This window comes from Cyanistes caeruleus, chromosome 14 (assembly GCF_971803275.1).
Source record: "Cyanistes caeruleus chromosome 14, bCyaCae1.hap1.1, whole genome shotgun sequence".
NCBI classification, from domain to species: domain Eukaryota; kingdom Metazoa; phylum Chordata; class Aves; order Passeriformes; family Paridae; genus Cyanistes; species Cyanistes caeruleus.
The window spans coordinates 606,325-624,674 of NC_141714.1; the positions used below are offsets into that span (position 1 = coordinate 606,325).

An 18,350-nucleotide genomic window follows, 5' to 3' on the forward strand; every position below is an offset into this window, starting at 1 on the left:
AGAAAAGAAAGAAAAGTGGAGGGGGAAATGGTGGGACTCTGGATCTGTTCTAACTGGCGAGGATTTTCTTTTCTTCTTTTCTGTCGTGCTAACCCAAGTTTTGTTGTTTGAAAGGAGGTTTAGCAAAATATCCATCGTCTTCTCCATTGCTGAAACACTGAACAACACCTGGGCAGGCTGAGGATGCAGAGCAAAACCTGCAAATATCTACTGCTGATCGTGATCCTGGGGAATGCAGCTAAAGCCAGCCAAAAGCAATTTCTGGAAAGTCAAGCCTGCTTTACGTTTTCTGGAGTTTGCTTGTGCCAACTTCACCAGTCATTTCTAAAAAAGGAAAAGAAACTCCAAGCAAAACAGAGAAAAACACAAAGAAACCAACCCAAAGAAACCAATCAAACAAACAGATAAAACACCCCCAATCAAACCAAAGGCAATGAGAAGTTAGGACTAGTTGTAAGGATATCACAGCAGGCGAATGGCTGCTTCCTACTTGGATCACCATCCAAAGCCACCTAGAACAACTTCTCCAAAACATATCCAACAGGAGAAATGGAAAAAGTGATCCATGGCAGCTCTGCATTGTGGTGAAGGATGAGCATGCAGTGGTACAGATTGCCCACCCTCCAGGCTGCTGTTTGCTCTGCTGAAAGACTCTTGCAGGACTGTGGCCCCTCTCCATGCAATGGAAATCATTGCCACAGCTCTCAGTTGAGGCACTGGCATTTCCAGAGCCAGATTCAGGCACAATCCTACTGCCTGCTGAGCATCTGGGAAAGGTGCTGAGCATCTTCAGGCCTAGAAGCACAAAAGAGCTCAGGCTCTCCCCGAACTGGGTTTTCAGGGCAGCTTTCCATATCTCTGCAAGATTTCTTCATCCCTCAACACGTCTGACTTTATTATGTCCAACGATGCATTTGGGTTTCTTCCGTCCTCTTGTGTGCCCGTGGGTAACCTTCCACGTGGATGAAGGAGATTGTGTACAGGACAATTGATTGCGGCATTGCCATTTGGCTTCACTGTCACTCAGTTGAACACGGTCCTTATCTAAGAAGGACTTCCAAGAAATGGGTAGGAGTTTTGGCTGTGAGAGGAGCAGAAAGCACATTTTCTACAGCAAATTGCTAGCTGATGCACTTTCCTCCCTGCCAAAATAGTGATTGCCATTCATCTTCCTGGGAAGAATGTAAAGACCCATTCAGAGATGCCAGGTTCAGCTGGCCTGTGGCTTTGTGTACCTCATTTCACATGTCCAGTTTCAAGGGCCACTAAAAGAGGCTCATGTTTGCCTTGCTACCCACAAGTGCTGTAGGTATTTCCAGGAGAAGAGGGAAAACATCGCTGTCCTGTGGTGTGGTAGAAATGCCACCACAACTGTGATTGTGTGAGCAAAGCCAGCCAGTGCTTTTTGGGGCAGCAGCAGCAGCTGAGAGTGTGGCAGAGCGGTTTTGATACTCTTTTTAGAGTCCTGCAAACATTGTTCCCGAAACAACCCACAGCTTTGCAAATGTGCCCGAAGAAAATGCAAAGAGAACTGGGGTGTGAAAATCAAAGACTGTTTATCTGTAGAAGAAAAGGAACAAGAATGAACTACACCACATATTTACACTGTAAGAATATTGGTAACAACAACAATAACAACAACAACAACAACAACAAACTATAGAACCTATTTACCTGAGAACAGCTCTAACAAAACTCTATGAAACGTATTTACAGACAACTTAAACAAACTCTAAAACCTCTATCCTGAACACAACAACTGTAAAACGTATGTACAGCAGGGTGGCATCTGTGTCTGTGATGTCCCTAAGTCCTGGAAGAAAAACAAGTAGCACGGTCAGTGCAGTCAGGCACGGAAGGGTGTTCCATGTGCTGCCGGGCTGGGACACTGGCCCAGTGGGACTCTGCTGCCAGAAGGGAGCCTGGCTGGGGGCTGTGGCCCAGGCACTGGAACAGGACTTGTGTGGCCCACAGCAAGCCCAGGCCAGGCCAGGGATGGCCAGCAGAATCCAGTGCATGGGCTAGCGTGTCCCTGAGCAGGAAGTGCCCAGCCCGGCCCCAGGATGGCAGCAGGGGCCCCACTCTGCCTGTGGGGAGCACCTGCCTGTTCTGCTGCTGGCATCGGTCTTCATCCCAAGACCATGTCTTCCTCCTTGTCTTTTAGATCAATATCCATCTCTTCAATATAATCTTTCGTTTCCACCTCCATCTCTTCCTCTGTCTCGTACATATCCACATCCATCTCTTCCTCTCCAGTATCCTCTCCGTCCACTTCCATGGCTTCTTCTCTATCAGTCTGTGTATCGACGTCCGTCTCCTCCTCTCGGTCTGTGCCAGCCTGCAGAGGTAGCAAAATTTCCCAGCCTGTCCCACAGAGCTCCAGCCCAGCCAGGCAGCTGCGGGGTGTCCGCCTCCGTGGAATAGTACCATACCTCTTTTGGAACAAATGCAGACATCCTGCAGGGATGGAGAGCAAAATCCAAGCGATGGGGAGCTTTGGGGACTGCTGGGGGAATCAGGGAGCAGGTGGCAACAAGGTGACAGGGGTAGGCTTGGAGCAGGGTGAATGAAGAGCCTGCTGGCACAAGGAGCCAAGGGTTGTGTTGTGGCCGTTGCTGGATGCTGGAAGTTCTAGCTGGAGCGTGCACTGTGACATCACCGCCAGGAGTTCAGGCCCAGGCTGAAGTGGACAACGGAGACCGTAGAATGAATGATGGAATCCCTGGGTGCTTGGGCTTGGAAGGGACCCTAAAGACCATCTTGTTCCAAGCGGAGCGATCTTCCCCTAGAACAGGTTGCTCAGAGCCCCGCTCCCAGCTGGCCTTGGATGTTGCCAAGGATGGAGCATCCCCAGCCTCTGTGCACAGCCTGGGCCAGTGCCCCAGCAGCCGGAGTGGAAAAGAGCAGCGTCATTAGATCCAACTTCAAGCTCACTCCTGCAGTTGAAAGGCTTCTCCTCTCTGTGCCCATCTTTCCTAGAGCTGCAGGGAGGCCTCGCCAGCCCCCTTCTCTTTCCAGGCTGAGCATCCCCAGCCCCACACGGACAGCAGTCCGATGCATGGCAGTCAAGGCTAAAGGGTAGCAAATGGCTACATCAGGAAGTGAGAGATGGAAGCTTTTGGAGATGGAAGCTTTACCTCTAAATGTAGAAAAGAAAGAAAAGTGGAGGGGGAAATGGTGGGACTCTGGATCTGTTCTAACTGGCGAGGATTTTCTTTTCTTCTTTTCTGTCGTGCTAACCCAAGTTTTGTTGTTTGAAAGGAGGTTTAGCAAAATATCCATCGTCTTCTCCATTGCTGAAACACTGAACAACACCTGGGCAGGCTGAGGATGCAGAGCAAAACCTGCAAATATCTACTGCTGATCGTGATCCTGGGGAATGCAGCTAAAGCCAGCCAAAAGCAATTTCTGGAAAGTCAAGCCTGCTTTACGTTTTCTGGAGTTTGCTTGTGCCAACTTCACCAGTCATTTCTAAAAAAGGAAAAGAAACTCCAAGCAAAACAGAGAAAAACACAAAGAAACCAACCCAAAGAAACCAATCAAACAAACAGATAAAACACCCCCAATCAAACCAAAGGCAATGAGAAGTTAGGACTAGTTGTAAGGATATCACAGCAGGCGAATGGCTGCTTCCTACTTGGATCACCATCCAAAGCCACCTAGAACAACTTCTCCAAAACATATCCAACAGGACAAATGGAAAAAGTGATCCATGGCAGCTCTGCATTGTGGTGAAGGATGAGCATGCAGTGGTACAGATTGCCCACCCTCCAGGCTGCTGTTTGCTCTGCTGAAAGACTCTTGCAGGACTGTGGCCCCTCTCCATGCAATGGAAATCATTGCCACAGCTCTCAGTTGAGGCACTGGCATTTCCAGAGCCAGATTCAGGCACAATCCTACTGCCTGCTGAGCATCTGGGAAAGGTGCTGAGCATCTTCAGGCCTAGAAGCACAAAAGAGCTCAGGCTCTCCCCGAACTGGGTTTTCAGGGCAGCTTTCCATATCTCTGCAAGATTTCTTCATCCCTCAACACGTCTGACTTTATTATGTCCAACGATGCATTTGGGTTTCTTCCGTCCTCTTGTGTGCCCGTGGGTAACCTTCCACGTGGATGAAGGAGATTGTGTACAGGACAATTGATTGCGGCATTGCCATTTGGCTTCACTGTCACTCAGTTGAACACGGTCCTTATCTAAGAAGGACTTCCAAGAAATGGGTAGGAGTTTTGGCTGTGAGAGGAGCAGAAAGCACATTTTCTACAGCAAATTGCTAGCTGATGCACTTTCCTCCCTGCCAAAATAGTGATTGCCATTCATCTTCCTGGGAAGAATGCAAAGACCCATTCAGAGATGCCAGGTTCAGCTGGCCTGTGGCTTTGTGTACCTCATTTCACATGTCCAGTTTCAAGGGCCACTAAAAGAGGCTCATGTTTGCCTTGCTACCCACAAGTGCTGTAGGTATTTCCAGGAGAAGAGGGAAAACATCGCTGTCCTGTGGTGTGGTAGAAATGCCACCACAACTGTGATTGTGTGAGCAAAGCCAGCCAGTGCTTTTTGGGGCAGCAGCAGCAGCTGAGAGTGTGGCAGAGCGGTTTTGATACTCTTTTTAGAGTCCTGCAAACATTGTTCCCGAAACAACCCACAGCTTTGCAAATGTGCCCGAAGAAAATGCAAAGAGAACTGGGGTGTGAAAATCAAAGACTGTTTATCTGTAGAAGAAAAGGAACAAGAATGAACTACACCACATATTTACACTGTAAGAATATTGGTAACAACAACAACAACAACAACAACAACAACAAACTATAGAACCTATTTACCTGAGAACAGCTCTAACAAAACTCTATGAAACGTATTTACAGACAACTTAAACAAACTCTAAAACCTCTATCCTGAACACAACAACTGTAAAACGTATGTACAGCAGGGTGGCATCTGTGTCTGTGATGTCCCTAAGTCCTGGAAGAAAAACAAGTAGCACGGTCAGTGCAGTCAGGCACGGAAGGGTGTTCCATGTGCTGCCGGGCTGGGACACTGGCCCAGTGGGACTCTGCTGCCAGAAGGGAGCCTGGCTGGGGGCTGTGGCCCAGGCACTGGAACAGGACTTGTGTGGCCCACAGCAAGCCCAGGCCAGGCCAGGGATAGCCAGCAGAATCCAGTGCATGGGCTAGCGTGTCCCTGAGCAAGAAGTGCCCAGCCCGGCCCCAGGCTGGCAGCAGGGGCCCCACTCTGCCTGTGGGGAGCACCTGCCTGTTCTGCTGCTGGCATCGGTCTTCATCCCAAGACCATGTCTTCCTCCTTGTCTTTTAGATCAATATCCATCTCTTCAATATAATCTTTCGTTTCCACCTCCATCTCTTCCTCTGTCTCGTACATATCCACATCCATCTCTTCCTCTCCAGTATCCTCTCCGTCCACTTCCATGGCTTCTTCTCTATCAGTCTGTGTATCGACGTCCGTCTCCTCCTCTCCGTCTGTGCCAGCCTGCAGAGGTAGCAAAATTTCCCAGCCTGTCCCACAGAGCTCCAGCCCAGCCAGGCAGCTGCGGGGTGTCCGCCTCCGTGGAATAGTACCATACCTCTTTTGGAACAAATGCAGACATCCTGCAGGGATGGAGAGCAAAATCCAAGCGATGGGGAGCTTTGGGGACTGCTGGGGGAATCAGGGAGCAGGTGGCAACAAGGTGACAGGGGTAGGCTTGGAGCAGGGTGAATGAAGAGCGTGCTGGCACAAGGAGCCAAGGGTTGTGTTGTGGCCGTTGCTGGATGCTGGAAGTTCTAGCTGGAGCGTGCACTGTGACATCACCGCCAGGAGTTCAGGCCCAGGCTGAAGTGGACAACGGAGACCGTAGAATGAATGATGGAATCCCTGGGTGCTTGGGCTTGGAAGGGACCCTAAAGACCATCTTGTTCCAAGCGGAGCGATCTTCGCCCAGAAGAGGTTGCTCAGAGCCCCGCTCCAGCTGGCCTTGGATGTTGCCAAGGATGGAGCATCCCCAGCCTCTGTGCACAGCCTGGGCCAGTGGCCCAGCAGCCGGAGTGGAAAAGAGCAGCTTCATTAGATCCAACTTCAAGCTCACTCCTGCAGTTGAAAGGCTTCTCCTCTCTGTGCCCATCTTTCCTAGAGCTGCAGGGAGGCCTCGCCAGCCCCCTTCTCTTTCCAGGCTGAGCATCCCCAGCCCCACACCGACAGCAGTCCGATGCATGGCAGTCAAGGCTAAAGGGTAGCAAATGGCTACATCAGGAAGTGAGAGATGGAAGCTTTTGGAGATGGAAGCTTTACCTCTAAATGTAGAAAAGAAAGAAAAGTGGAGGGGGAAATGGTGGGACTCTGGATCTGTTCTAACTGGCGAGGATTTTCTTTTCTTCTTTTCTGTCGTGCTAACCCAAGTTTTGTTGTTTGAAAGGAGGTTTAGCAAAATATCCATCGTCTTCTCCATTGCTGAAACACTGAACAACACCTGGGCAGGCTGAGGATGCAGAGCAAAACCTGCAAATATCTACTGCTGATCGTGATCCTGGGGAATGCAGCTAAAGCCAGCCAAAAGCAATTTCTGGAAAGTCAAGCCTGCTTTACGTTTTCTGGAGTTTGCTTGTGCCAACTTCACCAGTCATTTCTAAAAAAGGAAAAGAAACTCCAAGCAAAACAGAGAAAAACACAAAGAAACCAACCCAAAGAAACCAATCAAACAAACAGATAAAACACCCCCAATCAAACCAAAGGCAATGAGAAGTTAGGACTAGTTGTAAGGATATCACAGCAGGCGAATGGCTGCTTCCTACTTGGATCACCATCCAAAGCCACCTAGAACAACTTCTCCAAAACATATCCAACAGGACAAATGGAAAAAGTGATCCATGGCAGCTCTGCATTGTGGTGAAGGATGAGCATGCAGTGGTACAGATTGCCCACCCTCCAGGCTGCTGTTTGCTCTGCTGAAAGACTCTTGCAGGACTGTGGCCCCTCTCCATGCAATGGAAATCATTGCCACAGCTCTCAGTTGAGGCACTGGCATTTCCAGAGCCAGATTCAGGCACAATCCTACTGCCTGCTGAGCATCTGGGAAAGGTGCTGAGCATCTTCAGGCCTACAAGCACAAAAGAGCTCAGGCTCTCCCCGAACTGGGTTTTCAGGGCAGCTTTCCATATCTCTGCAAGATTTCTTCATCCCTCAACACGTCTGACTTTATTATGTCCAACGATGCATTTGGGTTTCTTCCGTCCTCTTGTGTGCCCGTGGGTAACCTTCCACGTGGATGAAGGAGATTGTGTACAGGACAATTGATTGCGGCATTGCCATTTGGCTTCACTGTCACTCAGTTGAACACGGTCCTTATCTAAGAAGGACTTCCAAGAAATGGGTAGGAGTTTTGGCTGTGAGAGGAGCAGAAAGCACATTTTCTACAGCAAATTGCTAGCTGATGCACTTTCCTCCCTGCCAAAATAGTGATTGCCATTCATCTTCCTGGGAAGAATGTAAAGACCCATTCAGAGATGCCAGGTTCAGCTGGCCTGTGGCTTTGTGTACCTCATTTCACATGTCCAGTTTCAAGGGCCACTAAAAGAGGCTCATGTTTGCCTTGCTACCCACAAGTGCTGTAGGTATTTCCAGGAGAAGAGGGAAAACATCGCTGTCCTGTGGTGTGGTAGAAATGCCACCACAACTGTGATTGTGTGAGCAAAGCCAGCCAGTGCTTTTTGGGGCAGCAGCAGCAGCTGAGAGTGTGGCAGAGCGGTTTTGATACTCTTTTTAGAGTCCTGCAAACATTGTTCCCGAAACAACCCACAGCTTTGCAAATGTGCCCGAAGAAAATGCAAAGAGAACTGGGGTGTGAAAATCAAAGACTGTTTATCTGTAGAAGAAAAGGAACAAGAATGAACTACACCACATATTTACACTGTAAGAATATTGGTAACAACAACAACAACAACAACAACAACAACAAACTATAGAACCTATTTACCTGAGAACAGCTCTAACAAAACTCTATGAAACGTATTTACAGACAACTTAAACAAACTCTAAAACCTCTATCCTGAACACAACAACTGTAAAACGTATGTACAGCAGGGTGGCATCTGTGTCTGTGATGTCCCTAAGTCCTGGAAGAAAAACAAGTAGCACGGTCAGTGCAGTCAGGCACGGAAGGGTGTTCCATGTGCTGCCGGGCTGGGACACTGGCCCAGTGGGACTCTGCTGCCAGAAGGGAGCCTGGCTGGGGGCTGTGGCCCAGGCACTGGAACAGGACTTGTGTGGCCCACAGCAAGCCCAGGCCAGGCCAGGGATGGCCAGCAGAATCCAGTGCATGGGCTAGCGTGTCCCTGAGCAAGAAGTGCCCAGCCCGGCCCCAGGCTGGCAGCAGGGGCCCCACTCTGCCTGTGGGGAGCACCTGCCTGTTCTGCTGCTGGCATCGGTCTTCATCCCAAGACCATGTCTTCCTCCTTGTCTTTTAGATCAATATCCATCTCTTCAATATAATCTTTCGTTTCCACCTCCATCTCTTCCTCTGTCTCGTACATATCCACATCCATCTCTTCCTCTCCAGTATCCTCTCCGTCCACTTCCATGGCTTCTTCTCTATCAGTCTGTGTATCGACGTCCGTCTCCTCCTCTCGGTCTGTGCCAGCCTGCAGAGGTAGCAAAATTTCCCAGCCTGTCCCACAGAGCTCCAGCCCAGCCAGGCAGCTGCGGGGTGTCCGCCTCCGTGGAATAGTACCATACCTCTTTTGGAACAAATGCAGACATCCTGCAGGGATGGAGAGCAAAATCCAAGCGATGGGGAGCTTTGGGGACTGCTGGGGGAATCAGGGAGCAGGTGGCAACAAGGTGACAGGGGTAGGCTTAGAGCAGGGTGAATGAAGAGCGTGCTGGCACAAGGAGCCAAGGGTTGTGTTGTGGCCGTTGCTGGATGCTGGAAGTTCTAGCTGGAGCGTGCACTGTGACATCACCGCCAGGAGTTCAGGCCCAGGCTGAAGTGGACAACGGAGACCGTAGAATGAATGATGGAATCCCTGGGTGCTTGGGCTTGGAAGGGACCCTAAAGACCATCTTGTTCCAAGCGGAGCGATCTTCCCCTAGAATAGGTTGCTCAGAGCCCCGCTCCCAGCTGGCCTTGGATGTTGCCAAGGATGGAGCATCCCCAGCCTCTGTGCACAGCCTGGGCCAGTGGCCCAGCAGCCGGAGTGGAAAAGAGCAGCTTCATTAGATCCAACTTCAAGCTCACTCCTGCAGTTGAAAGGCTTCTCCTCTCTGTGCCCATCTTTCCTAGAGCTGCAGGGAGGCCTCGCCAGCCCCCTTCTCTTTCTAGGCTGAGCATCCCCAGCCCCACACGGACAGCAGTCCGATGCGTGGCAGTCAAGGCTAAAGGGTAGCAAATGGCTACATCAGGAAGTGAGAGATGGAAGCTTTTGGAGATGGAAGCTTTACCTCTAAATGTAGAAAAGAAAGAGAAGTGGAGGGGGAAATGGTGGGACTCTGGATCTGTTCTAACTGGCGAGGATTTTCTTTTCTTCTTTTCTGTCGTGCTAACCCAAGTTTTGTTGTTTGAAAGGAGGTTTAGCAAAATATCCATCGTCTTCTCCATTGCTGAAACACTGAACAACACCTGGGCAGGCTGAGGATGCAGAGCAAAACCTGCAAATATCTACTGCTGATCGTGATCCTGGGGAATGCAGCTAAAGCCAGCCAAAAGCAATTTCTGGAAAGTCAAGCCTGCTTTACGTTTTCTGGAGTTTGCTTGTGCCAACTTCACCAGTCATTTCTAAAAAAGGAAAAGAAACTCCAAGCAAAACAGAGAAAAACACAAAGAAACCAACCCAAAGAAACCAATCAAACAAACAGATAAAACACCCCCAATCAAACCAAAGGCAATGAGAAGTTAGGACTAGTTGTAAGGATATCACAGCAGGCGAATGGCTACTTCCTACTTGGATCACCATCCAAAGCCACCTAGAACAACTTCTCCAAAACATATCCAACAGGAGAAATGGAAAAAGTGATCCATGGCAGCTCTGCATTGTGGTGAAGGATGAGCATGCAGTGGTACAGATTGCCCACCCTCCAGGCTGCTGTTTGCTCTGCTGAAAGACTCTTGCAGGACTGTGGCCCCTCTCCATGCAATGGAAATCATTGCCACAGCTCTCAGTTGAGGCACTGGCATTTCCAGAGCCAGATTCAGGCACAATCCTACTGCCTGCTGAGCCTCTGGGAAAGGTGCTGAGCATCTTCAGGCCTAGAAGCACAAAAGAGCTCAGGCTCTCCCCGAACTGGGTTTTCAGGGCAGCTTTCCATATCTCTGCAAGATTTCTTCATCCCTCAACACGTCTGACTTTATTATGTCCAACGATGCATTTGGGTTTCTTCCGTCCTCTTGTGTGCCCGTGGGTAACCTTCCACGTGGATGAAGGAGATTGTGTACAGGACAATTGATTGCGGCATTGCCATTTGGCTTCACTGTCACTCAGTTGAACACGGTCCTTATCTAAGAAGGACTTCCAAGAAATGGGTAGGAGTTTTGGCTGTGAGAGGAGCAGAAAGCACATTTTCTACAGCAAATTGCTAGCTGATGCACTTTCCTCCCTGCCAAAATAGTGATTGCCATTCATCTTCCTGGGAAGAATGTAAAGACCCATTCAGAGATGCCAGGTTCAGCTGGCCTGTGGCTTTGTGTACCTCATTTCACATGTCCAGTTTCAAGGGCCACTAAAAGAGGCTCATGTTTGCCTTGCTACCCACAAGTGCTGTAGGTATTTCCAGGAGAAGAGGGAAAACATCGCTGTCCTGTGGTGTGGTAGAAATGCCACCACAACTGTGATTGTGTGAGCAAAGCCAGCCAGTGCTTTTTGGGGCAGCAGCAGCAGCTGAGAGTGTGGCAGCGCGGTTTTGATACTCTTTTTAGAGTCCTGCAAACATTGTTCCCGAAACAACCCACAGCTTTGCAAATGTGCCCGAAGAAAATGCAAAGAGAACTGGGGTGTGAAAATCAAAGACTGTTTATCTGTAGAAGAAAAGGAACAAGAATGAACTACACCACATATTTACACTGTAAGAATATTGGTAACAACAACAATAACAACAACAACAACAACAACAAACTATAGAACCTATTTACCTGAGAACAGCTCTAACAAAACTCTATGAAACGTATTTACAGACAACTTAAACAAACTCTAAAACCTCTATCCTGAACACAACAACTGTAAAACGTATGTACAGCAGGGTGGCATCTGTGTCTGTGATGTCCCTAAGTCCTGGAAGAAAAACAAGTAGCACGGTCAGTGCAGTCAGGCACGGAAGGGTGTTCCATGTGCTGCCGGGCTGGGACACTGGCCCAGTGGGACTCTGCTGCCAGAAAAGAGCCTGGCTGGGGGCTGTGGCCCAGGCACTGGAACAGGACTTGTGTGGCCCACAGCAAGCCCAGGCCAGGCCAGGGATGGCCAGCAGAATCCAGTGCATGGGCTAGCGTGTCCCTGAGCAAGAAGTGCCCAGCCCGGCCCCAGGCTGGCAGCAGGGGCCCCACTCTGCCTGTGGGGAGCACCTGCCTGTTCTGCTGCTGGCATCGGTCTTCATCCCAAGACCATGTCTTCCTCCTTGTCTTTTAGATCAATATCCATCTCTTCAATAGAATCTTTCATTTCCACCTCCATCTCTTCCTCTGTCTCGTACATATCCACATCCATCTCTTCCTCTCCAGTATCCTCTCCGTCCACTTCCATGGCTTCTTCTCTATCAGTCTGTGTATCGACGTCCGTCTCCTCCTCTCCGTCTGTGCCAGCCTGCAGAGGAAGCAAAATTTCCCAGCCTGTCCCACAGAGCTCCAGCCCAGCCAGGCAGCTGCGGGGTGTCCGCCTCCGTGGAATAGTACCATACCTCTTTTGGAACAAATGCAGACATCCTGCAGGGATGGAGAGCAAAATCCAAGCGATGGGGAGCTTTGGGGACTGCTGGGGGAATCAGGGAGCAGGTGGCAACAAGGTGACAGGGGTAGGCTTGGAGCAGGGTGAATGAAGAGCCTGCTGGCACAAGGAGCCAAGGGTTGTGTTGTGGCCGTTGCTGGATGCTGGAAGTTCTAGCTGGAGCGTGCACTGTGACATCACCACCAGGAGTTCAGGCCCAGGCTGAAGTGGACAACGGAGACCGTAGAATGAATGATGGAATCCCTGGGGGCTTGGGCTTGGAAGGGACCCTAAAGACCATCTTGTTCCAAGCGGAGCGATCTTCCCCTAGAACAGGTTGCTCAGAGCCCCGCTCCCAGCTGGCCTTGGATGTTGCCAAGGATGGAGCATCCCCAGCCTCTGTGCACAGCCTGGGCCAGTGCCCCAGCAGCCGGAGTGGAAAAGAGCAGCGTCATTAGATCCAACTTCAAGCTCACTCCTGCAGTTGAAAGGCTTCTCCTCTCTGTGCCCATCTTTCCTAGAGCTGCAGGGAGGCCTCGCCAGCCCCCTTCTCTTTCCAGGCTGAGCATCCCCAGCCCCACACGGACAGCAGTCCGATGCGTGGCAGTCAAGGCTAAAGGGTAGCAAATGGCTACATCAGAAAGTGAGAGATGGAAGCTTTTGGAGATGGAAGCTTTACCTCTAAATGTAGAAAAGAAAGAAAAGTGGAGGGGGAAATGGTGGGACTCTGGATCTGTTCTGACTGGCGAGGATTTTCTTTTCTTCTTTTCTGTCGTGCTAACCCAAGTTTTGTTGTTTGAAAGGAGGTTTAGCAAAATATCCATCGTCTTCTCCACTGCTGAAACACTGAACAACACCTGGGCAGGCTGAGGATGCAGAGCAAAACCTGCAAATATCTACTGCTGATCGTGATCCTGGGGAATGCAGCTAAAGCCAGCCAAAAGCAATTTCTGGAAAGTCAAGCCTGCTTTACGTTTTCTGGAGTTTGGTTGTGCCAACTTCACCAGTCATTTCTAAAAAAGGAAAAGAAACTCCAAGCAAAAGAGAGAAAAACACAAAGAAACCAACCCAAAGAAACCAATCAAACAAACAGATAAAACACCCCAATCAAACCAAAGGCAATGAGAAGTTAGGACTAGTTGTAAGGATATCACAGCAGGCGAATGGCTGCTTCCTACTTGGATCACCATCCAAAGCCACCTAGAACAACTTCTCCAAAACATATCCAACAGGAGAAATGGAAAAAGTGATCCATGGCAGCTCTGCATTGTGGTGAATGATGAGCATGCAGTGGTACAGATTGCCCACCCTCCAGGCTGCTGTTTGCTCTGCTGAAAGACTCTTGCAGGACTGTGGCCCCTCTCCATGCAATGGAAATCATTGCCACAGCTCTCAGTTGAGGCACTGGCATTTCCAGAGCCAGATTCAGGCACAATCCTACTGCCTGCTGAGCATCTGGGAAAGGTGCTGAGCATCTTCAGGCCTAGAAGCACAAAAGAGCTCAGGCTCTCCCCGAACTGGGTTTTCAGGGCAGCTTTCCATATCTCTGCAAGATTTCTTCATCCCTCAACACGTCTGACTTTATTATGTCCAACGATGCATTTGGGTTTCTTCCGTCCTCTTGTGTGCCCGTGGGTAACCTTCCACGTGGATGAAGGAGATTGTGTACAGGACAATTGATTGCGGCATTGCCATTTGGCTTCACTGTCACTCAGTTGAACACGGTCCTTATCTAAGAAGGACTTCCAAGAAATGGGTAGGAGTTTTGGCTGTGAGAGGAGCAGAAAGCACATTTTCTACAGCAAATTGCTAGCTGATGCACTTTCCTCCCTGCCAAAATAGTGATTGCCATTCATCTTCCTGGGAAGAATGTAAAGACCCATTCAGAGATGCCAGGTTCAGCTGGCCTGTGGCTTTGTGTACCTCATTTCACATGTCCAGTTTCAAGGGCCACTAAAAGAGGCTCATGTTTGCCTTGCTACCCACAAGTGCTGTAGGTATTTCCAGGAGAAGAGGGAAAACATCGCTGTCCTGTGGTGTGGTAGAAATGCCACCACAACTGTGATTGTGTGAGCAAAGCCAGCCAGTGCTTTTTGGGGCAGCAGCAGCAGCTGAGAGTGTGGCAGCGCGGTTTTGATACTCTTTTTAGAGTCCTGCAAACATTGTTCCCGAAACAACCCACAGCTTTGCAAATGTGCCCGAAGAAAATGCAAAGAGAACTGGGGTGTGAAAATCAAAGACTGTTTATCTGTAGAAGAAAAGGAACAAGAATGAACTACACCACATATTTACACTGTAAGAATATTGGTAACAACAACAATAACAACAACAACAACAACAACAAACTATAGAACCTATTTACCTGAGAACAGCTCTAACAAAACTCTATGAAACGTATTTACAGACAACTTAAACAAACTCTAAAACCTCTATCCTGAACACAACAACTGTAAAACGTATGTACAGCAGGGTGGCATCTGTGTCTGTGATGTCCCTAAGTCCTGGAAGAAAAACAAGTAGCACGGTCAGTGCAGTCAGGCACGGAAGGGTGTTCCATGTGCTGCCGGGCTGGGACACTGGCCCAGTGGGACTCTGCTGCCAGAAGGGAGCCTGGCTGGGGGCTGTGGCCCAGGCACTGGAACAGGACTTGTGTGGCCCACAGCAAGCCCAGGCCAGGCCAGGGATGGCCAGCAGAATCCAGTGCATGGGCTAGCGTGTCCCTGAGCAAGAAGTGCCCAGCCCGGCCCCAGGCTGGCAGCAGGGGCCCCACTCTGCCTGTGGGGAGCACCTGCCTGTTCTGCTGCTGGCATCGGTCTTCATCCCAAGACCATGTCTTCCTCCTTGTCTTTTAGATCAATATCCATCTCTTCAATAGAATCTTTCATTTCCACCTCCATCTCTTCCTCTGTCTCGTACATATCCACATCCATCTCTTCCTCTCCAGTATCCTCTCCGTCCACTTCCATGGCTTCTTCTCTATCAGTCTGTGTATCGACGTCCGTCTCCTCCTCTCCGTCTGTGCCAGCCTGCAGAGGTAGCAAAATTTCCCAGCCTGTCCCACAGAGCTCCAGCCCAGCCAGGCAGCTGCGGGGTGTCCGCCTCCGTGGAATAGTACCATACCTCTTTTGGAACAAATGCAGACATCCTGCAGGGATGGAGAGCAAAATCCAAGCGATGGGGAGCTTTGGGGACTGCTGGGGGAATCAGGGAGCAGGTGGCAACAAGGTGACAGGGGTAGGCTTGGAGCAGGGTGAATGAAGAGCCTGCTGGCACAAGGAGCCAAGGGTTGTGTTGTGGCCGTTGCTGGATGCTGGAAGTTCTAGCTGGAGCGTGCACTGTGACATCACCACCAGGAGTTCAGGCCCAGGCTGAAGTGGACAACGGAGACCGTAGAATGAATGATGGAATCCCTGGGGGCTTGGGCTTGGAAGGGACCCTAAAGACCATCTTGTTCCAAGCGGAGCGATCTTCCCCTAGAACAGGTTGCTCAGAGCCCCGCTCCCAGCTGGCCTTGGATGTTGCCAAGGATGGAGCATCCCCAGCCTCTGTGCACAGCCTGGGCCAGTGCCCCAGCAGCCGGAGTGGAAAAGAGCAGCGTCATTAGATCCAACTTCAAGCTCACTCCTGCAGTTGAAAGGCTTCTCCTCTCTGTGCCCATCTTTCCTAGAGCTGCAGGGAGGCCTCGCCAGCCCCCTTCTCTTTCCAGGCTGAGCATCCCCAGCCCCACACGGACAGCAGTCCGATGCGTGGCAGTCAAGGCTAAAGGGTAGCAAATGGCTACATCAGGAAGTGAGAGATGGAAGCTTTTGGAGATGGAAGCTTTACCTCTAAATGTAGAAAAGAAAGAAAAGTGGAGGGGGAAATGGTGGGACTCTGGATCTGTTCTAACTGGCGAGGATTTTCTTTTCTTCTTTTCTGTCGTGCTAACCCAAGTTTTGTTGTTTGAAAGGAGGTTTAGCAAAATATCCATCGTCTTCTCCATTGCTGAAACACTGAACAACACCTGGGCAGGCTGAGGATGCAGAGCAAAACCTGCAAATATCTACTGCTGATCGTGATCCTGGGGAATGCAGCTAAAGCCAGCCAAAAGCAATTTCTGGAAAGTCAAGCCTGCTTTACGTTTTCTGGAGTTTGCTTGTGCCAACTTCACCAGTCATTTCTAAAAAAGGAAAAGAAACTCCAAGCAAAACAGAGAAAAACACAAAGAAACCAACCCAAAGAAACCAATCAAACAAACAGATAAAACACCCCCAATCAAACCAAAGGCAATGAGAAGTTAGGACTAGTTGTAAGGATATCACAGCAGGCGAATGGCTGCTTCCTACTTGGATCACCATCCAAAGCCACCTAGAACAACTTCTCCAAAACATATCCAACAGGAGAAATGGAAAAAGTGATCCATGGCAGCTCTGCATTGTGGTGAATGATGAGCATGCAGTGGTACAGATTGCCCACCCTCCAGGCTGCTGTTTGCTCTGCTGAAAGACTCTTGCAGGACTGTGGCCCCTCTCCATGCAATGGAAATCATTGCCACAGCTCTCAGTTGAGGCACTGGCATTTCCAGAGCCAGATTCAGGCACAATCCTACTGCCTGCTGAGCATCTGGGAAAGGTGCTGAGCATCTTCAGGCCTAGAAGCACAAAAGAGCTCAGGCTCACCCCGAACTGGGTTTTCAGGGCAGCTTTCCATATCTCTACAAGATTTCTTCATCCCTCAACACGTCTGACTTTATTATGTCCAACGATGCATTTGGGTTTCTTCCGTCCTCTTGTGTGCCCGTGGGTAACCTTCCACGTGGATGAAGGAGATTGTGTACAGGACAATTGATTGCGGCATTGCCATTTGGCTTCACTGTCACTCAGTTGAACACGGTCCTTATCTAAGAAGGACTTCCAAGAAATGGGTAGGAGTTTTGGCTGTGAGAGGAGCAGAAAGCACATTTTCTACAGCAAATTGCTAGCTGATGCACTTTCCTCCCTGCCAAAATAGTGATTGCCATTCATCTTCCTGGGAAGAATGCAAAGACCCATTCAGAGATGCCAGGTTCAGCTGGCCTGTGGCTTTGTGTGCCTCATTTCACAGGTCCAATTTCAAGGGCCACTAAAAGAGGCTCATGTTTGCCTTGCTACCCACAAGTGCTGTAGGTATTTCCAGGAGAAGAGGGAAAACATCGCTGTCCTGTGGTGTGGTAGAAATGCCACCACAACTGTGATTGTGTGAGCAAAGCCAGCCAGTGCTTTTTGGGGCAGCAGCAGCAGCTGAGAGTGTGGCAGAGCGGTTTTGATACTCTTTTTAGAGTCCTGCAAACATTGTTCCCGAAACAACCCACAGCTTTGCAAATGTGCCCGAAGAAAATGCAAAGAGAACTGGGGTGTGAAAATCAAAGACTGTTTATCTGTAGAAGAAAAGGAACAAGAATGAACTACACCACATATTTACACTGTAAGAATATTGGTAACAACAACAACAACAACAACAACAACAACAAACTATAGAACCTATTTACCTGAGAACAGCTCTAACAAAACTCTATGAAACGTATTTACAGACAACTTAAACAAACTCTAAAACCTCTATCCTGAACACAACAACTGTAAAACGTATGTTCAGCAGGGTGGCATCTGTGTCTGTGATGTCCCTAAGTCCTGGAAGAAAAACAAGTAGCACGGTCAGTGCAGTCAGGCACGGAAGGGTGTTCCATGTGCTGCCGGGCTGGGACACTGGCCCAGTGGGACTCTGCTGCCAGAAGGGAGCCTGGCTGGGGGCTGTGGCACAGGCACTGGAACAGGACTTGTGTGGCCCACAGCAAGCCCAGGCCAGGCCAGGGATGGCCAGCAGAATCCAGTGCATGGGCTAGCGTGTCCCTGAGCAAGAAGTGCCCAGCCCGGCCCCAGGCTGGCAGCAGGGGCCCCACTCTGCCTGTGGGGAGCACCTGCCTGTTCTGCTGCTGGCATCGGTCTTCATCCCAAGACCATGTCTTCCTCCTTGTCTTTTAGATCAATATCCATCTCTTCAATAGAATCTTTCGTTTCCACCTCCATCTCTTCCTCTGTCTCGTACATATCCACATCCATCTCTTCCTCTCCAGTATCCTCTCCGTCCACTTCCATGGCTTCTTCTCTATCAGTCTGTGTATCGACGTCCGTCTCCTCCTCTCGGTCTGTGCCAGCCTGCAGAGGTAGCAAAATTTCCCAGCCTGTCCCACAGAGCTCCAGCCCAGCCAGGCAGCTGCGGGGTGTCCGCCTCCGTGGAATAGTACCATACCTCTTTTGGAACAAATGCAGACATCCTGCAGGGATGGAGAGCAAAATCCAAGCGATGGGGAGCTTTGGGGACTGCTGGGGGAATCAGGGAGCAGGTGGCAACAAGGTGACAGGGGTAGGCTTGGAGCAGGGTGAATGAAGAGCCTGCTGGCACAAGGAGCCAAGGGTTGTGTTGTGGCCGTTGCTGGATGCTGG

At 49.9% G+C, this 18,350-nt stretch overlaps 2 long non-coding RNA genes across 2 annotated transcripts; both read right to left on the bottom strand.

The window, feature by feature from the left end:
* Positions 1-1,599: 1,599 nt before the first annotated feature.
* Positions 1,600-9,036, bottom strand: LOC147650478 (uncharacterized). The gene is made up of 7 exons (XR_015276230.1): positions 8,720-9,036; positions 8,392-8,625; positions 5,577-8,100; positions 5,249-5,482; positions 2,433-4,957; positions 2,105-2,338; positions 1,600-1,813 (listed from the first exon to the last, which is right to left on the bottom strand). It is a non-coding gene; the product is annotated as an uncharacterized LOC147650478 (long non-coding RNA).
* Positions 9,037-9,497: 461 nt separating this feature from the next.
* LOC147650479 (uncharacterized) lies at positions 9,498-15,717 on the bottom strand. The gene is made up of 5 exons (XR_015276237.1): positions 15,013-15,717; positions 14,685-14,918; positions 11,867-14,393; positions 11,539-11,772; positions 9,498-11,247 (listed from the first exon to the last, which is right to left on the bottom strand). It is a non-coding gene; the product is annotated as an uncharacterized LOC147650479 (long non-coding RNA).
* Positions 15,718-18,350: the final 2,633 nt, after the last annotated feature.